Here is a 20,972-nt window from a genome sequence, read left to right on the forward strand (position 1 = left end):
GAGAAAAGTCCAAGCGTTTGATAGTTAAGAACTCAGGATAAATGGATTCAGGAAGACTCAGGACTGGAAGGACTACTGAGGTCACCCTGCAAGGAGTAACTAGGCTGGTGGAAGCCACAGGGAGACCTTTATGCTTGTAGGCTGGCTACTGGTATCAGGGCTCTCTGAGCCATAAAAGCACACTAATAAGCCATCCAAAGTTACAGGGCAGGCAGTGACAGAACTCCTTACTGCTCTAAGTATCCCCAAAACACTACAACAGCGCAAGTCAAAATGCCATGAGAAATTAACTAACTATCGGTGCATGCACAACAGCCACATTTTAAAGGTAAAGGGGCACTTTAAAAACGTATACACGGTATTCAGCAATTACTCAGAGCTAGTAGACTGACAGAAGTCCGCTTCATTCAATGTCTAAGTTCTAACTGATCAGCATTGCAAGCTATGAACCCCTGTATAACATAACAATCGGTTCCAACTAGCTTTTGCTAGAGCCTCTTAATGGTACAGTTCCCCACAGAATATTGCTAAATGTTGCCTTATTTTGACAGTGATTCAATTTTAAGGGTGGTTGGCTTAATATGTTTTGTCTTTAAAAATTTTTTTTTTAAAAGTAAGATTCTACTTTATTAAAAAGTAACAGCATTTCTCAGACTAAAGCCTGAAAGACACCAACCCCATGCAACTGAGTCAGGTAAATAAAATGGTGCACGGAGCACTTAGTCACATCGTGAGTAATAACAATACTTATTGCTTATACGATAGAAATAAAATTCAGCACTTACATTATGTATTTTTCTTTTGTCAAAGCGCTGTATACACATTAGCTGATCTTTACAACATCTTTGCCACGCAGGAATTATTATCCTAATTTTACAAATGGGTAACTTGATCCACAGCAGGAAAAGTTAACAATGTTCAACGCTACAGAAGGAGTCGGTGTTAGAGCTAGGAGTAGAATACAGCAGTTACTGGCTCCCAGACCTGTGTGCAGACCTTACCTCTTTCTGGGGCACTAGTTTAATTCCCAAGATGTTCACACTAAGGGCTAGTCTACAGTGGCAGCGCTTTAACATGGCTTGTATGGTCACGGCAGAGCGGCGCGGCTCCCAGAGCTGGTGCACTGTCTACACTGGTGCTTTTCAGCGCTGAAACTTGCTGCGTTCAGGGGGGTGTTTTTTCACATCCCTGAGCGAGAAAGTTGCAGCGCTGTAAATTGCCAGTGTAGACAAGCCCTTAGTCATGCATTTGAAAAAAATAAACAAACAAAAAGGCCTTACATTTTCAGTCCAATACGTGTTTATTACTTTTTCTAAAACATGACTTTTTACTTTTGTGACATGACTTTTTACTTTTATTGTTTTTAAAGTAATTCAAACATGTGAATAGCCTTTCCCATAAATACCAAAAGACATCAATCAACACAGAGCATGAAAGGTTTTGGGAGTGTCTACGGACTTCACAGTCAGGCTCTGCAACAGCTTCATGCTGTTCAGGACACAACTGTCCCCACATGATCATGCCACATCACATTCTCTGGCATTAGCTCCATTCCTGACTCTCTTGTGGAATTTAAAAAAAATATATGATGTGCTTGTGATTAACACTACATACAGGTAACTTTCATTAAACAATCAAGGTGCACACGTACTCGCACAAGTAACTGTTGTATCACAAGATTTAAACAATAAAAAAAACTAAACACAGTATATAATATACAGAACCAAGATTAATGCTGTTAGTGTACATAACAACTCCGGTATAAATCCACACACAGAGAAGGAACTTGACCAGTTTAATTCCTGGTGTCCAAATAGCCAGATGTACGCTTGAAATGTGACCTGAAAGCACAATCCCAAAGTTCTGCAGAACCTGCTCAATACACCGTACATCCAAAAACCAGCAGAGAAGCCTGCTACTAAACAAACTAAGCTGAGTATACACATTCACCTCTCTCTCTTTACTGAAAAAAGCCCTCATGAGATAAAAAAAAATGCAGTGTTAATCTAAGTTAAAACAAGTGGCTGAAAGGTTATGAGAAATTAAAGCGTTGGGGAAAAAACAACCAAGTTTCCAAGACTTACAAAGCAGCATGGCCACACCATCCCACCTCTACTGGCTTCACATGCATTTCAGGACTCTGCTCAAAATTGCCATCCTTGGCGTTTAAACCTTCCATAGATCTACTTGCAGACTAATCCACTGACCTGGTGTCTCGGTTTCTGTCCCCAACCTTCTTCCTGTCCCCTCATGTAATCTCTCATTGACGGTGGGAGAGCCTTCCTCTTCTGTTCTTGTCATATGGAACAGCCTTCCCATATCTCCCTACACCATCAACTCTGTTCTCAGCTATGATTATATAATTTCTCGCTCTTCTATACCTCTTAATTTCACTTTTCCTCTGCTATCATTATTATTTAATTCCATTACTACTGTTTAAACCCAATAAAGCATTTTGGGATCACATGAAAGATACTACTGAAATAATAATCAAAAAACATTTTGAAAGATACTGTTTGCAGTATCCCTGACATTTAAAAATACACTTAAACATGTATTTCAATCATCTTTACTTTCAGTTAAAAAACCTATTTTAACGGCAACAATCAATGCCATGTGTTGATATTAGCTTTGCAATGTTTAAACAAGAAAGCAAACAAAACCAGCTATATAGCAGTAGGTAAATGAGTAGAATCCTACGGTTTTCCTCTTTATCCTTGTTGCCACACGGAGGCAAGACTTTTGCTGAGAAAGATTGTTTCAGTTAGTATAATTCGTGAATCAAATTTTATGAAGGGAATTGTACATTTTTGGGACTTGGGTTAAAACACATAATTAGAGATGCAGAAGCAATTTGACAATTGTTCTAATGGGAAGTTATTACTGGTGGCTGTTAAAACAGAAGCTATTATGCTACATTATTTTAGGGGCTTGGTCCCATGCAGCTGTTGCAGCATCTGAAACATGGAACGAAAGATGATCTGCCAAAAAAAGAAAAAAAAAAAAGTTCTAATCTGGAGCAACAATAGAATGACAAAGCTGGTAACGCTGGTACACCCAAGCACCACTAAAGCAAAGGATTAATTTACATCTGTGAAAAACAGCTCATTTTACAGATCACATTAAATGGCAATTCAGACACAGTTTCAGTAGGATTACCAGTATCAGGCCAGCTTATTAAACCCATTACCATGGTAACAGAAGAAAGTATTCTCCCCACTACCACTCCTTTCACAATCCCTTTATGGATTTAAAACGCCAAAGAGGAAAGCTCCTTTTTATATATATATATATATATATATTTTTTTTTTTTTTTTGATACAGCAGTGTGAAAATATCTTAATTTCCTTTCCTAAGCTTTTCTGTACTTAAAAGTCACAATGCAATTGAATTTTCAAAATAAAAACAAAGCAAAATAATAGACTCTCCAGGGTCAGTGTTATAAATGGCCTTTTGCTGGGAAATGGAAAGATGTATTATTCTGATGCTGCCATTATAGTTTATAATTAGAAGCTCTGTTCGGTCCCCTTTGGATGTTATCACAGTAATTATAAAAACAGTGCCATCTACTGGTCAATCACAAAACTACATAAAGGCCCAATCCTGCACGATGCTGAGTCAGAAGCATTTTCATGTCATATGAAAAATTGAGATTTTAAATATTTTTCCTGTCCCAAATCAGAACAAAGTCAAAAATTTCACAAACCAATCATTTTTTTTGATTTAGGCAATCAAAATGTTTGTTTCTCTTTCGATTTTAAAAAATTTTTAAACTAAAACTTCAAAATGAAAAGTCATTCAGAACTGGGGAAATTAAACTTTTGTTTCAAATATGTCAAAACAAGATTTTTTTTTTGAATTTCAAAACCTTTGAATAAATCAAATCAAGAATTCATCAAAACTGATCCTTTCCCATGTACAGTATTCAATTTCAATGAACTAGCATTTTCCAACAAAATAAAGTTCACTAGTAAATTCCCGACCAGTGCTAATCGAGGTACTTTGCATCTCACAGGATTCAAAGCATCACAGGATGATTTTTAAAGTTTTGAGGGGGTTTTGATAGGTTGTTTTTAAAACTTATTATGGTACAATGAGTTGCATGCAGACAACTGCCTTTCGAACTTGTGTAAAACACAAGTGGAGTTCAGTTTCACTATTGAGTACTCACAGCAAATGTGTGTCATAAGCATTATCAGAAGGTATAAATACAGGAGTTCAGCATTACTTCACCTTTTTATATATCTATTGTTTGTTGTAGCTCGGAAAACAACACTTCTGGCCAAGCATGACAAACACATCTAGATCCATCAGATAAGCCATTTTCACATTTCCAGAACAGACTACTCCAGAGTCAAGTGCACCCTCTGGGCTCTGCAGGGTGGAGGAATTTGCTAGATGTCATCTTCATACGACAAGGTAGTGAGCTCCTAAAAGAATACCCTTATGCCGGCTGCATATTGTTTAACATTCATACTCTATAGCACAGTACCTAATTTGGTAAGAAGTCTCCTTGCAACGAATGGGACTGCTTGTGGAGTCTGGTACTTTTCAAGGTAAGCAGAATGGCAGAATTTGGCCCTCAATTAGCAGAGGTAATTAAACTGTATTTTCAGTTTTACAGCCAAAATTGTCATCACTGCATGGTTTGGTTAATGACTACCTTTAACCTTCTTGTAACCACGCTCCTTAATGTGGCTTTTAAGCCTGGAGGAATTTTTGTTGTTCTTATTTTTAAAAGGCCAAAATCTAAGAAAATATATTTGACACAACTGGTAAGCATGTGGTAAATCCTTCCCCCCTCCCATCATAAATTTGTTTCAGTGTAACAGTTCCAGTTCCATCTTGGAAATACGCGAAAACTTGAACTTTAGAAATATAACAATAAAGTAAATTACTTGGTCTTGAATAATACATTGTATCAATAAATATTATTTTAAGCAATAATGGTACAGCAGAAAACAGTACTCTTTGCAAATCTAAAGTATTATATTATTTAATATCTCAATTATTGGAGAAACACATCTCTGAGACAAACCGGCAGAATTAGCTGCTTACTGTACATATACTTTATAACCATCCAGAGGGAGGAAAAAAAAACTTGTGTTTGAAAAGAGTAGTAGATTAGCTCTACTATTTATAGATCCTGGCAGAGTGGGGCATCTAATTCCTTCAGCAAGGCAACAACAAAAATTATGTGCCGCTATTAACAAAGGAAAGATGAATCTGGTAAGCAGCAGTCCAAGTTAACAGTACTTAATTCTAAAATAAACAGTCAAACCCCATAAGAGCAATATATTTCTGTCCAGTGTTTAGTAGGTAACCAATGCAAATTGTTTAGAATCAAGAGTTATATGGACACATTTCTTGGAGAGGAGATAATTAAATTAATATGCTCTATCAGCACCTATTGATTTGTCACTTTTATACCTCTGATTGAATGGTCAGTGTTTCATGATAGAAAAATTACATTAATGGATTAAGCTAATTATATCTATTTATATTTCTCTCATCTCCATCATATCTAAGCACCTAACAAAAAGATAAAATCCAAATGGCTCAATCCAACAAATAATATAATACTCCCTTCTTCTTCCCCTATATCAGTAGTTATTGTTCTAGGAAAGGAGTGAGCTTTACGTACTGTTCCGGAAATGGTGTGAATCACAATCATTTTGATCTCAACAAGTGAGTTCCATAAACATAGGCTGACTGCCAAGAAAGCTGGCTAACTCAGTCCCATGACTGCCACCCTATCTGTGGATGAGACAGTCACACAGTTGTTGAGGAAGAGAGATGCTGTCAGAGGCCACAGTCAGAAATAAAAGCTATAGAGGTAGCATGAGCCAATTCCCTGGTGTGACTGAAAGATAAAGACTGGCTGTCCATCTTTGGACTTGGGAGACAAGGTCCTACGAAGATGGAAGCGGGTAAGGGGCAAGAAGATGGGCCTTCCAAGGTAGTCTGGGGAATGGGTAGCTCATGCTGTGAGTACCCACTACTACCTAAGATCCAGGGGGATCTTTTCCCCCTTAACATAAGGAGGTTGGAAGCATCAATATAATTAGATGCCCTGGCAACCTGTTGTGCTTAGAAAGTCCATGTCTGGATCAAATGGCATCCTCTACCTCCCTTCTACAAGTTACCCGCATTGTGGGTCACAGCATAGGGAAGAGCAGATTCTGCATGGCCATTATTCTACTTCCTGTGCAGGACTGGGGAATCTGTAGAGCCTTGATGCTCCCCACCCCACCATGCCAGCAAGCTCAACTAAGGAAGAATGGAGGCAGAAGCAGCCTGAACCTTGTCATATGCATATGCTGGTGCAGATTTCTTCCCCTCCCTTCCTACAAGAAAAAGGGAATAAGCACTGACTTGTTACTAAACAATTTGTTCCCTGGTCTGCTCTTGAGGCAGCGTAAACGAAACACTGGCCCTAAGTCAAGACAAACTGTATTGTAGGCCTTAGGTAGTAAATAAGACTTTTAAAACTGTTTTACAGTTTGGTGGAAATGTCATCTAAATTTTATATGGGAAGACTAATTGTGGTGGGCTGTTGAGAAAGATGAGAGAGACTGACAGGGTGAATATTTCAAGAGAGGAAATTTAATATAAAATTCAAAGAAAACAGGATTTTAGAAAATAAAGTTTATTCCATATCAAGCTGTTAGAATTACTCTATGGTCTTCTAGCAAAGGACCAAGGTTCTTCTAAATACTATACAGAATGCGTTATATGGCCATTCAGCATCTTGACAGATGAAAGGAGACATGACAAAATCGTTCCGTCAGTGGAGCTTAGCCATGGTATGGAAAAGGGCCCGATGCGTGAGTGGCAAATCTTTCCACAGTGCTACAGGTCTACACTCTGCTTCCTCCGCTTGGCCTTGGGCCTCAGCCTGGGCTCTCTGATGGCTCCCTGCAGTGACTGCACCAGTCTTAACCCAGCTGCTTCAAACTGAACGATTATGGTCAGGATTTTCCCAGTTGTCCGTGGGGAATGCTGATTTTCTTGAGTCCTGTTTGACCTTATCGCTAAATTGGAGCTTTGGCCTTCCTCTGCATCTCAGGCAGTTCTTAAGTTGGCACAGAGCACAGCCTTCAGCAGATGATCTTAAGACATGCACTCCACAGTCCCAACCAGTGAAGTCTGCGAACGTCCGCATAGTCTGCACAGACTGTAGGCCGTTCGTCTCTCAAGGATCTCGTATTGGTGGCCCATTGGTACCCAAGTAACTCCAAGGATTTTCTAAGAGGGAAGAGGTGAAAAACTGTGTTCTAAATCACTCCTGCTTAGATTATATAACCCAACTTTCATAACTGTAAAGGACAGTACTAAGGACGCAAGCCTGATAAATAGACACCTTTGTGTTCAGGGTTAGCAACTTGTTCCAAACATGTGAGGTAAGTCTGCCAAAGGTAACAGAAGCTTTGCTGATATAGAATAACAGTGCATTAAATCATATAGTTTCTGAAAATTAAAACATTTAAATTTCAGTTCAGCAATAGGTTAAAAAATTGCAGCATATCATGAGGCTTTGTTGTAATAGCATCAAAAGCTCATAGTGTTCTGAGATAATTATTTTAGTGTAACAACCTTGTAGGTTGTGAACTTTTAAAGTAATGTAAGGTTTCAGCAGATGAGTCAAGATATCTTTGTTTGATGCTATCCCATTCTTCTTCTGCCAATAGCGACATTAATCAATCCGCTCATTTTTGCTAACAATAAAGGAGGAAACAAAATTTAAAAATGCAACTCAGAATAACTTATTCTCAAAGGATAGCTCACCAACCATTCTAGGCTGTGGCTTATACTACTGTTTCAGCAACTAACTTCCTCTCCAATAAACTCAATCCATCCATGTAAGACCAAATTGTTTTACTCCAGACTACACCAAACAACAAAACAAGATGCAGAAATTAGGTCAAACTCCTCAAATCTATGCAGCTGTGCATTTTCTTATAGGAGTTTAACCTTGATATATAGCCCAATAAAATGAACTGTATTGAGAAGATTGAGAAAAGCCGATTTGATGCGGAACAGGAAGACCAATATACTTATTATACTGTGCCTCTTCTTCCATCCAATTCTTAAGCCACTGCCTCTGCATGTTTTGTTTTACATGGATGGAGGGGAGGACAGGAGATACGTCTGCTCTTAAGCCCATGTAATATGTACCCCTTGCGCCTTTCATTTTGTCCTAAATTGTTTTTTGTTTTTGTTTTTACAAGCAAACCAATTCTCTGTACATGACTCTCACACTAATTTGGAAAAGTCATAAGATCATGTGAAAAATAACACTATTCCATCAGACCAGCTGCTACAAAGGGAATCCGCATTGCAGAATCTAAATTCTTTCACTCTTTCAAACTGGGACCAAGTGCTTTCATTTTACTTTATATCCTTGAGTGGACAATGAAGCACTTATCCAGCTTTTTTTTTTTTAATTATTAATTATTTGTATTACTTCACTGCTTAGAGATCTAGGCCCCAGTCCATTGTATTGGGTTCTGTAACAAAAAATAGAAAAAGAATCCCTGCTCCAAGGAGCTTGTAGTCTAACTAGACAAGACAGATGGTAATATTCTCCATTTTATAGATGAGGATCTGAGGCACAGAGATGTTAAGTGGCTTGGCCAAGGTCAACAGAAAGGACTGTTGCAGAACTGACAATTGATACTATTTCTCCTTTGTTCAGTACCAATCCAGTGCTTTGATCACAGGATATCTTTGCTCCTTATTGGGCCTGTTATCCTACAAGTGGACATTGGGCAAGTGGGACTGGAGAAAAGATTTTGAAAATAGTTTTTAAAGGGACACTATCATCTTAAAATCATGCTTCTGTTTGCATATGCTTTACCCATTTGATTAGTTTAACTGAAAGAGGTTGAAGAAAAAGTCTTTTTCAGTTTATTTTTGCATCTGACAGCACCTTGCATATTGGTGCAATTTCACTGGTTTCAGTACAATATGCCCTGTTTTTGGTGGGGAGATTTTAAATTATTTTGCAGAAGAGATAAGAAAGATATGATCAAATATTAGGAAAATGTGATTGCAAAACCACAAAATTGGAAGGGAGATTTATAAGGAGGGCTAGTCACTTTCAGTAGAAGTAATAAACTACTTTTAACTCATGTTCTAAAAGGACTAGATTCAGGTGAAAATGATCCTTTAAAGGAGGAGGAAGAAGAAAAATCATAATGTACCAAAGGTCTCCATCCACCAACATGTAAATAAGGAAAGCTTTCCAAAAGTAAACAAAAAATCAACTATATCTTTTGAAAAGAGAGAAGAGTAGAGAAGCATGTTTCAAAAAAGCCACATATCCAAATACTACTGAACAGGCACATTCTAGTAAATTAAAGTTAACTGGCAGAGGGTAAGGAGAACTTCTACCGCGCAAAACCACTACAAAAATTAAAACCCTGGAGACATGCAATTTAGTGAGGGGCTAAATCCAGTTGTTCTTTCTAGAGCTTTTGTGGGTAAGGATTCCAGTCAGAAAACATTCCTCTGTAATCCCAATCAGGGGTTAAGTGTAAACTACAACACAGTATTTTTAGAAAAGTGAGGCTGACAGTTAAGTGGCCCGCTTCCAAGGTTACTAACTGCATTTTTTTTCAAAATCCAGGAACATACCAAATACGAAAAACTTGTTTCCTTGTCGCAACACAGACCTGACTCACCAGTTTCAAAATATGCTTGTTGCAGGAAACTCTCTAACAATTTTTGTTCCCACACAAAATACTTACTGAAAGAAAAGAAAAGAACAAGAAAACAAAAAATGGTATCCAGCTTGAGTAGGTTTTTGGTTTTTTCCTCCTACAACACAAGCCTCACAACTAAGGGCATGGCTAAACTTGCAGGTGTAGAGCGCTTGAGTTAAATCTGCCTTGAAGAGCGCAGTAGGGAAAGCGCTGTTCATACCGCAGCTTCAAGTGCACTGGCCTAGCCACATTTGCAGACACTTGCAGGTGGCATGGGGCGCAGTGCAATTAGTGTGGCAGCTATCCCAGCATGCAAGTGACTGCAAACATGCTTTTCAAATGGGGGGGTGTGGTGGAGTGTGACAGGGAGGGTGTTGTGTGTATGTGGGGGGAGAAAGAGTGGGTTTTGGGGGCTGAGAGCATGTCAGTCATGCTGCTTGTAAGTTCCCCCTTCTTCCCCTCCCACCCTCTCTCTCTCTCTCTCTGACACACACCACTCACACTAACGGCTGCTTGTCTCAGAGCAGATAAGCAGCTGGCTGTCAGAAACTAGCTTTCAAAAGGGCATATCCCCGGATTCTGCAGTGATTCAAAAACAACAAGAGTGGCCACTTGACTTAAGGGGATTATGGGATGTTTTCGGAGGCTGATCACGAGTGCAGTAATGCAACACCCTCATTCACACTGGCACCACCCGCGGCACTCCAGCAGGGGTGCAGCATACGTTATTACACTCGACGAGGTGGAGTACCAGCAGCACTGTAGCTGTGGAAATCCAGAGCGCTCTACGTGCCTTGCCAGTGTGAATGAGTAGTGAGCTAGTGCACCCGGGACTCCTTTATTGCACTGTAACTCGCAAGTGTAGCCAAGCCCTAAGAGACATGGACCAGCCTGTAAAAGTTTCCAACATCATAGTCTTTCAACAAATAAATGATCTGCACATAAAAAAAATGACTTTTTGTTAAGCCATTTACTTCCCATGGGAATAAACACTTCAAATACAGAGCTAGATTATGGGTCATTCAGACTTTCATTTGGTCATACCCACATGCATTTGTCTTCTCACAACTACGTACAATATTTTGTGGGTGTGACATGCTTGCACAATGCTTCCTTCTAACAATAGTTTACAGAGGATTAGGGCCTACTCTTGCTGTCAGCTAATGGAGTTACGGACAGTAGCTAAAGTAGTGTTGGGTTTGGAGCTGAATGGCTTGGAGTTCAATCCAATGAAGGGTTAGGGAGGTATTGACATTACATATTGTTATTACAGATATGCACTTTCCAGTGCAAATCTGCAGGTGCCCATATTAAGCATGTACTCACACAAATTCCCAGTTAGCACATGCCCATCCCTAAGTACACGTGGAAGTAAGTATGCAGCAGCATCCACACAAATGTGCATTTTTCTGATTGCTTTAAGCCCTATCTATTTAAATCTATGCCTAAATACCTTTAAAAATCTGGGCCCAGTAACTTAGGCCTCAATCCCGCAGCTCATAGTGTGCTGGCAGACTGCTGTACCCATAGAAAACCCTATTGCCAATTCTGCTAACATGCTGTTAATTGCAGGATTAGGGCCTTACTATGTGTAAAGCCACCATATGGAAGGTAAAATAACTAGAATTGCAAAAAGTAAAGCTAGGGGATTCAAAGCTCTCTTTAATTTTTTATTATTTATTTATTTATTTAAAGTGCACAGTCCTGAGAAGGGAAAATAAATAAAGAGAAATGACCCGCTCTTATAAAGTTCATACCACGCAACCGAACAGCAAGTATATGAAAAATTTACTTCACTCTTTAAGTTTGATTAAAACAGCCACATGTCTTGTATGAACTCTTTTTCTTTAGTTTCTTTATCCTCCCACTCTCAACCTCAGTTTTCTTCCTCACACCAGCCAGGAGTTAAAAGACTGAAGCAAGCCCTAAGTCCCTTCCCCTCAGTCACTAGTTACTGCTTTTCAGTGGATGAACAATGAGCACCTGATGGTGAAAAAACACCCCACCCACAAAGAGCTGCAGCAATTATGCTATTACTGGTTGCTCGCAACAAAAACTAAAACTTTATTGTGATCTTGAATTTTCATCTGATATATGCAACCGTGGCATCAGGAAACAAAAGCTGACTTACTAATGCCACTGGTGCATTTAGATAACATGAAAGCTCTATTGAAATGTATTTAATATAAAATACAAATTAAGCATTCATGGCTACAGTATCCCATTTGCTCATGTTAACAATACATTAAGAAAAAAATGGAGTTCCCTCATTATTTAGGCTGCAAACATCTCTTTCACATAAGTATACAAGTACCAGCACAAGAGTCGAAATTGTAACAGTCAAGAAAACTCACTATCATCACTACAGGATACAATATGGACTATCCAGGATTTTGTCACTGAGAAAATATAGATTCATATGGATTTCACCAAGCATAAATCCCATCACTTGAACTAAAGGAAGCTCTGGTTCAGCTATACAAACATTTGACCAGGTCTTCACTAGGAAATTTTGCTAAAATTCCTCAGCTTTCTTGTGACAGATATGGCAATTTCCCACAATATCTTTGGGGGATCTTACTGAATTAAGTTTAAGTATCTCTGGAGTTCATTGTATTAAATGCAAAGGTTATGTATTACTGTGGGTCTGGATGCTCAAAGGACTATATTGAACAATGTGGCAGATAAGAATGAACTTTTGGGACAATACATGTGAAGTGGAATTCCTGGGAAATATCTAGGAGGGAAGGTGATTGCAAATTGATCCCATGATGTGAGGCCCAAACTGTATAAAGGAGTGCCTCACAGATTCATGGGGGTGCTGGTTCTGAGCTAATAGCTGTTAGGAACTTGTAGCCACCAAAAACCTCTGGCAGAGTTGAAGGACTGCTCAAATTGCCTGAGTCCTTGTTGGGAGCTGAGAGTGATCTCTGGTAAGCTTATTAGAACATAACAACAGCTGTGCTGGGTTAGACTGATGGTCCATCTAGCCCAGGGATCGGCAATGTTTGGCACACGGCCCGTCAGGGTAAGCCCCCTGGCAGGCTGGGCTGGTTTGTTTACCTGCCGCGTCTGCAGGTTCGGCCGATCACGGCTCCCACTGGTCGCGGTTCGCCACTCCAGGCGAATGGGGGCTGCGAGACACAGCGGCCAGCACATCCCTCAGCCTGTGCCACTTCCCGCAGCCCCCCTCGGCCTGGAGCAGCGAACCACGGCCAGTGGGAGGCCTTACCCTGGCAGACTGCGAGCCAAACTTTGCCGATCCCTGGGCTAGCCCATCAGCCTATCTTCTGACAGTGGCCAATGCCAGACGTTTCCAAGGGTATGAACAGAACAGGACAATCATCAAGTGATCCATCCCCAGTCATTCAGTCCCAGCATCTGGCAGTCAGAGGCTGATAGCCATTGATGGACCTGTCCTCCTATGAACTTAGCTAGTTCTTTTTTATAGCCCAGTTATACTTTTGGCCTTCACACCATCCCCTGGCAACAAGTTTCATAGGCTGACTGTGCGTTGTGGGACGAGGCATTTCCTTTCCTTTCCTGCTGCCTATGAATTTCACTGGGTGAGCCCCCTGGTTCTTGTGTTCTGTGAAGGGGTAAATAAAACTGCCTTATTCACTTTCTCCATTCACCAGTCATGATTTTATAGACCTCTATCATATGTCCCCCTTAGTCGTCTTTTTTCCAAGCTGAACAGTCCCAATCTCTTCTTGGATGGAAGCTGTTCCATAGCTTAATCATATTTGTGGCGCATCTCTGTACACATTTACAGAGACTTTACATTACATTTTTACATTACTTTACATTACTAATTACTTTTACATCTTTACATTACTAATGTATCTGTTTTGAGATACAGCAACCAGAACTGCATGCAGTATTCAAGATGTGGGTATATCAAGGTGTGATGGTGCACTCCATATGATTTTAGGAAAATATGCTAACGAGTGTGAATATAATGTAACTGGAATATGCTTCATGCAAAAGGTCTCATGTAAGGTATCATTACAACACTTATAATCTACTGAGTGTGGTCATCCTATTTATGTGAATGTATCATTCTTGTATCTGAAACTAGAAATATGAAATATAACTTTGAGGTCCTATTGTAATTATGCAAAGTGTGGGCCATTAATGGTGGTTTGGAATCTTGATGGCTCCCATTAACCAGGATAATTGACTGAAGATGGCTCTGTTTACTTGCAAGCCTTCCTGTGAGTCAGGCAGGGAAGAATGAAAGCTTTGGGTCTCACAGGACATGTGACCATGTCACCTGGCACTGGAATCCATCTTAGAACTGGGGCTTTTCCAGTTAGGAGGAGGGGTGGAAACCCAGAGGGACAAAGGATTCCCACCTTATGCCAAAGCTATATAAGGGGGTGGAACAGACCAAAGGGGGCTGCAGTCATGAGAAATCCCCTAGCTACCACCTGAGCTGGAACAAGGACTGCACCAGGGAAAGGATTGGGCCCAGACTAGAAAGGAGCCTAGTCTGTGAAAGAAGCTTATTGGAACATCTCTGGGGGTGAGATTTACCTGCATTTAGTTTCCTACTGTATGAAGCTTAGACTTGCCTGTTTTTGTTTTATTTTGCTTTGTAATTTACTTTGTTCTTTCTGTTATTACTTGGAACCACTTAAATCCTACTTTTTATATTTAATAAAATCACTTTTTCGCTTATGACAGAACCTAGAGTAAGTAACAGGTTTCAGAGTAGCAGCCGTGTTAGTCTGTATTCGCAAAAAGAAAAGGAGTACTTGTGGCACCTTAGAGACTAACAAATTTATTAGAGCATAAGCTTTCGTGAGCTGTAGCTCACGAAAGCTTATGCTCTAATAAATTTGTTAGTCTCTAAGGTGCCACAAGTACTCCTTTTCTTTTTAGAGTAAGTAAGTAAGTAATTCCTGGGGGGGAGTAAACAGCTGTGCATATCTCTCTATCGGTGTTATAGAGGGCAGACAATGTATGAGTTTACCCTGTATAAGCTTTATACAGGGTAAAACAGATTTATTTGGGGTTTGGATCCCATTGGGAACTGGGTGTCTGGGTGCTAGAGACAGGAGCACTTCTTAAGCCGTTTTCAGCTAAGTCTGCAGCTTTTGGCGGACGTGGTTCAGGTTCAGACCTGGGTCTGTGTTTGCAGCAGGCTAGCGTGTCTGGCTCAACAAGACAGGGTTCTGAAGTCCCAAGCTAGGAGAGAAAATGGATTCAGAGGTAGTCTCAGCACATGAGGTGACAATCCCAAGGGGGTCTCTGTGACCCAAACCGTCATACATGGATTTATATAGTGGTATTATGATATTTTCTATCTTCTCTTTCCTAATGGTTCCTAACATTGTTAGCTTTTTTGACTGCTGCTGCACACTGAACAGATGTTTTCAGAGAACTATCCATAATGACTTTAAGATCCCTTTCTTGACTGGTAACAGCTATTTTAGACCCTATCATTTTGTATGTATAGTTGGGATTATGTTTTCCAATATGCATTACTTTGCATTTATCAATATTGAATTTCATCTGCCATTCTGTTGCCCACTCACCAAGTTCAGTGTAACTCTTCACAGTCTGCTTTGGACTTAGCTGTCTTATGCAATTTTGTATCATCTGCAAACTTTGCCCCTCCCCCCCACTGATAACCCCTTTTCCCAGATCATTTATGAATATGTTGAATAGCACAGGCCCCAGTACAGATCCCTGGGGGACACCACTATTTACCTCTCTCCATTCTGAAAACTGCACCTATTCCTACCATTTGGTTCCTGTGTTTTAACTAGCATGTGGTTTCACCTTAAGAACAATGCAATTGCTTAGAAAGTGTTGTGTGGTAACTTCCAACCGTGTAGAATTAATTACGCTGTTTATAGCATGTGACAAGAAAGCAAAGCAGGTGGCACGAACCGGGGCCTGCAGCAGAGTCAGTCTCCAGGCAACCTGACAAGAGCAGCTGGCCTGTAACAGACTGCCTGATTGCTTGGAAAAGTCAGCATACCAGCTCTTAAGCCCAGCAGAAACAGCAGCAGTTGTTCAATGGCTGCTCAAAGCATTTGCCCACAGCTGTGATGGCCCCAGCCTTGGGCCCTACCGTGCCTCACTCCAGGTAACCCAGTTCTGATCCCTTGGCTCAGATCCTAACCTCTGACCCCTTAGCTCTGACATCTGATTCCAGGCTTACCGACTTCTGGGCTAATCACAAGACCTGACTCCTACTTCAGACACTAGTCATGACCATCCATGTCCTGGTCACAAGACAACAGGCCTGCTTATGCAGTCTGGCTCGCTGGGGAACTCATAGTGTAGGGAGGAAATTATATAGCCTGTATAGACCCTGGTCAGGAGGGAGAGAGAGGCAGGTCTCCATTCAAGAAACGTGATGGATGAGGGGCTTGGCACCTAAAAGTGGGTGGCCTTGCTGGACCACAGAAGGGGAATACATGCTGTCCTGAACTGTGATGCTTCTCACCCCTTTTTCAGCCACTCCTATGGGACTTTTAGTGTCAGAAAGGTGCCAGCCACTTCTCTGTGAAGACCTGCTAAGAGCACAAAAAACATGGTTCTTAGAAAGGCCAGTGATTACCTGAACTTAAGTCTAAACTATAGCGCTCCAACCATTGCTAACAGGGTTCACATAATACTGCCACTATGAAGAGGAACTGGTGGTCCCTGAATGATCTGTTGGAGGGTCCCATGTTCTCATTACTTCACTTTTATTTTTCTTCATCTGCCAATGTTTTAATCATCTCTATTTTTAAAAAAATTTAAATGCAGATGGTGAGCTGTCAAGACAGTATAGATGTTGTTTTGCTGCTCAACAGAGAGCGGTGGATTTTTGTTAAATTGCAGCTAGACACCAACACTCCCTATTTTAAAGAATAAAAGTGTATGCTAGAGAATACACTAAAATATGCAAGAAAAATGATACGTACAGCTGACGGGATCCATAAATATTGAAAGAATTTAATACATAAGTACTCTGTGAAATAGCATATACATACTTTAAATAAGCCTATAAATATCTTCGCAGGCTTTTCAAGCATTTAAGTCATTACTTTGCATTGTTTAAGTATAGCATTACCAGTGCTGTATAATGTATGTACTCTTCTAGCTTTGCCTTATTCACTGCCATCTATGCTGAAGGCTGGTGTTGCTGTTGAGGAGAGCTCATAAATTACTTACGGGTTTTTCTGAAGAACAAGAAATTTAGTGAAACAGAACTTCAACACTGAAGTCAGCTCTTTTTAATTGGTTTCTTTTTATGCTATTTCTTTTCCTCCCTCTTTTAATCTTCATATTTTGCTTTCATAACTGGCACAGGGGTTTTCTTTTTTACATATCTGCAAAAGATAAAACATCTGTTGTCCTCTGGTGATAAGTGTCAGACTATTCCAAATAAATGACCTATCGTGTATTCAGGGGTGAAAGTAAAATTGAACTCTTACTGGTACGGGGCCAGCTCCACCTCCTGCCCCCCGGAAGGAGCGGGGCTGGGGGTCAGCAGCGACTTAAAGGGCCCATGGCAGAGCTTTAACATCGCTGCCCCTTTTGGCCACCCCCCACCCGTTAGTAGGGCAGCGACGTTAAAGCGCTGCCGCAGTGGCGCTTTAAGCAAGGTCCTTAAAGCGCTGCCACGGCAGCGCTTTAAAGTCAGCTGTATGGGCCGGTACTGGCAGCCGCTTTTTACTGGTACGCCATACTGGCCCGTACTGCCTTACTTTCACCCAGGGGCGGATAAATGATTTTGCCGCCCCTAGGCCCTGAAATAATTACTGCCCCCTCCCCCCCAAAGCAGCTCCACGCCCCAGCTCACCTCTGCTCCAACTCTGCCTCCTCCCCTGAGCGCGCTGCCGGGTCCTGCTTCTCCCCGCTCCCTGCCAGTGCTTGTGCGTGAAACAGCTTCGAGAAGGAGTGAGGAGAGGGGGGAATGTGGCGCGCTCAAGAGAGGAGGCAGGGCTGGGGCAGGGATTTGGGGAAGGAGACCAATAGGAAGAGGGAGGGGGCAGGGAATAGGGGCGGGGAAGGGGTGGAGTTGGGGCGGGGCCAGGGACAGAGGGCGTGAACTGGCACCAGGGGAAGCAGCCTCTGGCTGTTATAAATTTGCCACCCCTGCAAATTTGTCGTCCTAGGCGTTAATACGCCGCTGCTTTCACCCCTGCATGTATTTCTAGCATTTTGAGGGAGCTTTTCCCACATAGCCACAAAAGATCAACGTTGGATAAATAAAGTAAGGAACCCTTGTTTCTTCTTTCAACTGATACAAGGAAACGCTGTTTCACATGGTTCTCAAACATGTAAAGGCAGAATAGTTTCACAGCTTTGTTAGAAGATAGTGGAACCTTTTTTCAGAAGCAGCACAATTTTATGAACATGCACTATAGTTTAGTTTATCTTTTTCAGCAACTTTATCATGTTGTGTAGCTTTTTATGGATCAGACACCTGGTCGGAGCAGGGGAGAGTGAGAGCAGCAATGCAAGCAATATATTTAATTAGTCTCTCACATGTATGTTTATATATTTCAGTGTGATATATTTCAGTTTATATATTTTGTTTTTTCAGTGAGCTTCCCTCGAAGTGTAAGAATTACATAAAATATTTGCAGAATGTAAACCACTGGCCTTATGACAAATATTCTGTAGGACACTTAATATCTCCTTTACGGGTTCAAACCAATAAGAGTTTTGCCTATCTAGAGTCTTCAGGACTGGGCCCTACTTATTTCATGGGTACCATGAACATGGCCCAGTATTTAGCCTTGCTGTTAAGGAACACTGCGAAGGTGCCGTCTAAACTAAAATCTGCAAACATTTTTGTATCTGTTTCTGCCGATTCAGTTATATTTGTAACCAGCTTGTAATTTCCAGTATCTATCTGAAGCTTTTATTTGGTACTTTGTCCAGTCTGCTGTTAAATGAATCAAGAGGCACATGACAAAGGGAGCGCAGGCTAATGAATAGGGCAGATGTAGGTTTCATCTCAGCTCTGCCACTGTCTTAATACATGACCTTTGGAAAGTCACTTCACCTCTCCATGCGTTTCCCCTCCCCTCCCACAGTCAGTCTAGTCTGTGTTCTCTGAGGCAAGGACTATGTTTTACTCTACGTTCGTTACAATGCTTAACACAAGGAGTCTTGATCTCAACTGGAGCCCCTGAGTGCTACTGTAATATAAAAAAGAGTAGTTAAGTGGGGATTTCAACATTTCTGTTAGGATACTATTCCACAACCTAACTGATTTCCCTGAGATTTCCCCCCACCCCGTTATTTCAACCTAAATTGTCCTTGTGTTCCATTCAAATTCACTCCATTACTCCAGGTACCACAAACAATTCCCCTCTCTCTTTGGTATTCAGACCCTATAGAAATATGGCAGACAGCTACCTCAAATACTCATTGAGCCAAGCTACACATATTAGCTCTTTTAACCTTTCCTGATATGCCCTGCCCTCTGTTCCGTTCAGCATGAAAAAGTGAAGCTTTCATTGTTTAACCAACAACTATTTTAAATTTTTCCATTTAAAATGTTGGGTTTATTTTTTTAACAAAAATTTTCTGCTTTGACAGACAAGAGACCCCTCTTCTCAAGATCAGGACCATTAGGCCAGGCTGTTTTGGGTAGACTGCTCTTTATTGCTCTGTGGCAACCTGCTTTCATCTTATATGGAATTGACATAGATGTCCTGTTGAGAGTTAGACCAGGGCCTGATGTAAATTGAAAAGTTTTGCTGGTATTGCTATTTCGTTTAGCAGTGTGGAAAAAAAAAGTAGTCACATCCCTAACCAACACAGCTATGACTACTTGAATGCTAATGTAGACTCAGTTATAACAACAAAAATGTTGCTATAAGCTTTTATAAATATATATTATTTTGTTCAGGGCACTGATGTAAATTATACTGGCGGAAAACACTCTCTTGTTGGCATAAGCTGCACCTGTAGCTGCAGGCAGGTTTGCTGGTATAGCTACACACACCCCTTTCCTCTTCTCCCTGCCCCCGAGACACCCTCCCCGGCCAAGACAGAGGTGGGAAACCGGACTCGGGCAGCCGGACTGCTCTAGCTGGTGTCATGAAGCAGGCAGCTATGGCATTCCCCCATCTGCTACTAATGCCCGGAGTTGCGGCTGCTCCTCAGCTCACGCAGCCAGTCAGAGCTGCCCAGGCAGGGGGAGCCTGCTCTGTGGCCGGCAGAGCCCTTGGGGAAGCAGTGACCACAGGGGAGCCTACTGGCACACAGCCCCTAGCTACCCTGAGCAGTTTTCAAACTTTTTGAGCTGAACCTCCACCACACACAACCCAGACAGACTGGATGGCCTGCTGAGGTGAGGCAGGGAGTGGAGGTAGCATTGCCTTCCTGGACCATGCTGTGCAGAGTTGGCCCAAGCCTTGCTGGCTCCTGTCCCCCAGAACAGAAGTTAAACTACACCTATGCCCGAGGGTCCAGGCCTGAAGCTCCGGTTCCCCCCACCCAGCACTGGGCCCTGGAGTTTTTATATCATGTTGAGGGGGGCCTGAGAAAGAAAAAGGTTGAGAACCCCTGAACTGAAGAACCACATCTTGGCTACCAAACTCTGCTGAATCATAATCATAAAGAGTGTCTTGCCATCCGGGGCACTGTAACAATTTGTATAGTGGGGGTGCTGAGAACCATTGAAACAAACTGTAAACCCTGTATATGATGGAAACCACTTCAAGCCTAGGGGTGTGGCCGCATCCTCTAGCACCTATGCTTGCCATAACATATCACTTATTTAGGAGGAAACATTTCTACTAAGGAGCAAAGTAAATATGGAACTTAGACAAATAATGCTTGATTCTGAATTGTTAGTGCTTTACACTTCCATTCACTCTCTATAATAACTAGAGTCCATGGAGCAACAGTTTGATAATAATCACTTTACTCACAAATACCAAAGTTGATGCTAGAAGACCTGGGACAGTGAGATAAAAGGCAACAAAATGATTTCAAGAAAAAAAGACAATTTCAATATAAAAATGTGTGAATTATGTTCAACATATTTATTAAGATTGCTTGTTCCACTGTTGGGAGACTCTACTTTAGTGCCCTCATAGTCGCTGTACATTATTAAAAGGATCTATATGACTCACAAAATGCACCACACATACAGGACTTCAGAAGTCCAAGATGGAAATAAAAGAATTGAATGCACGTTAAATGAACACACACCCACACACCACTAACCAGTTGGTTTCCTAGTTTTAAATAAAAGCTGTTTTAAATTTTGACTGGAATCTTATACGCAGATGGCAC

General features: G+C 41.2%; 1 protein-coding gene and 1 long non-coding RNA gene across 5 annotated transcripts in view; both read right to left on the reverse strand.

Annotated features, from left to right (window-relative positions):
• Positions 1–20,972, reverse strand: part of NHSL1 (NHS like 1) — a 278,563-nt gene that overhangs the window by 102,245 nt on the left and 155,346 nt on the right. The gene's annotated exons all lie outside the window — the stretch shown is intronic.
• On the reverse strand, positions 2,371–20,445 carry LOC122459367. The gene is made up of 3 exons (XR_006280006.1): positions 20,316–20,445; positions 19,916–19,923; positions 2,371–2,381 (listed from the first exon to the last, which is right to left on the reverse strand). It is a non-coding gene; the product is annotated as an uncharacterized LOC122459367 (long non-coding RNA).

The sequence above is a fragment of the Dermochelys coriacea genome, chromosome 3 (genome assembly GCF_009764565.3).
Source record: "Dermochelys coriacea isolate rDerCor1 chromosome 3, rDerCor1.pri.v4, whole genome shotgun sequence".
Taxonomy (NCBI): domain Eukaryota; kingdom Metazoa; phylum Chordata; order Testudines; family Dermochelyidae; genus Dermochelys; species Dermochelys coriacea.